We start from the raw sequence: 1,707 nt of genomic DNA, 5'->3' as shown, positions 1-1,707 counted from the left end.
TTAAAGAATAACTGTATTATTATAGTCTTAAGTAACAATTTAGTATAATTAAAATAAAACAGCTTACATATAATACAAATTTTAAAATATAAATAAATTATATACTATATATGTGTATATCTTTGCCATGGATATATTTGAAGCTTGTGGGGGTTTTTTTAAAAGGAAAACTGTGTTGCTTAGTGCTTTCAACCTCATCTCCTCAATATTATTTATTAATCCCAAATTTAAGGAGTCTAGCAGAGCATTTGGTGACCTCTGCATATAAAGTCAGTAACACGTTAGGTTTTACTTTTTCATTTTAAATTTTTATACTTTAATCACTCATGTGATTAATTTTGACTGGAATTATTTTCTATACATTCAGGACTTAGTTCATAGTTAATAACTGGTATCTAACACAAAACAAGTTTGTTGAATTAGAATTAAAACAAAATATATATTGATCTCACTAACATGTGGAATCTAATGAACAAAATAAACTAAGGAACAAAATGGAACCAGCAGCATGTATGTATGGGACAAACTTCCGGTGCCCAAGGGGAGGGGGTCCGGGTGACTGGATCAAGAAGGTGAAGGAAGCCTGGCTGGCGTGGCTCAGGGGTTGAGCATTTACCTATGAACCCGGAGGTCAGGGTTCGATTCCTGATCAGGGCCCATACCCAGGAGGCGGGACAGCTACAATTATGGCAACATTAAAAATTTTTAATGCAAAACTATATATCTTATTGCTCACAAACTGTGTCTGAGGAAATAAAACTTTGATATTCTGCTCTTTCTCTCTCCTCTCTCTCTCTCTTCCTCTCTCCCTCTCTTTCTCTCTCCCTCCAGGTCGAGTATTAGCTCAGGCGAGTGGCAGTGGCGTTATTCATTTGCTAGATCTTCAATCGGGGCAGATTTACAAACTGGTGGGCCATGAGAACGAAGCTCACACAGTGGTGTTTTCTCATGACGGAGAGAGTCTGTTTTCCGGAGGCTGTGATGGCACTGTTCGAGTATGGTCTTGATGGTCAGCATATCTCACTGCAGAGGGCTTTCCCTGTAAGGCTTGGAAATGCCTCATGTAGTCCCAGCCCAGTAAATACCTGATTAAGTATGCAAGCAGGTAACATTTACAATTTGCTTTAAGACATGCTGTGAATATATATTTTAATGCTCATACTGTTACCAATAAAAAAACAAAACTTTCTGTTCATTTATTTGTGTCTGTGTCTCTTTTTTCTTCTTCTTCTTCTCTTATTTTGATAAGATTTTAGAAACAGAGCATTTTTGCTAGAGGTTTGGAAGGAACAGCTTTACAATGACGCCTAATGACAGACTAGATGAATTACAGGAGATTGATTTTGAGTGTTAGAGAACAAACTGCAGGAGAACCAGGCTACTTTTTAAAAAATCAAATTTAAGCTTCAGGAAGACCTGGAGTTTAACCATGTAGCACAGGGAACGTGTTTCTTCACCCGAAGAGTCAATTAGAATTGGGCGGCATACATTTTTGAAGATTCTTTGACAACCGTTGTGCTTTATCTATTAATAATAATCAGAGACTGCAGCTGGTTTAAATCTAAATGCAAGGCTCTTCCCGAACTTTCATCACTGCAGCCCATCCAAGAATGCATTAAGTATAATCACAATGTTTATTTTTTATTGTAATTCAATGCAAATAAATAAATATCTCGCACGTAAAGTGCCCCCCCCCAGCCCCCACTC

The sequence above is a fragment of the Myotis davidii genome, unplaced genomic scaffold (assembly GCF_000327345.1).
Source record: "Myotis davidii unplaced genomic scaffold, ASM32734v1 scaffold268, whole genome shotgun sequence".
Lineage (NCBI taxonomy): Eukaryota > Metazoa > Chordata > Mammalia > Chiroptera > Vespertilionidae > Myotis > Myotis davidii.
The sequence above is the reverse complement of the archived record's forward strand: the minus strand, read 5'-3'. Positions refer to the sequence as shown.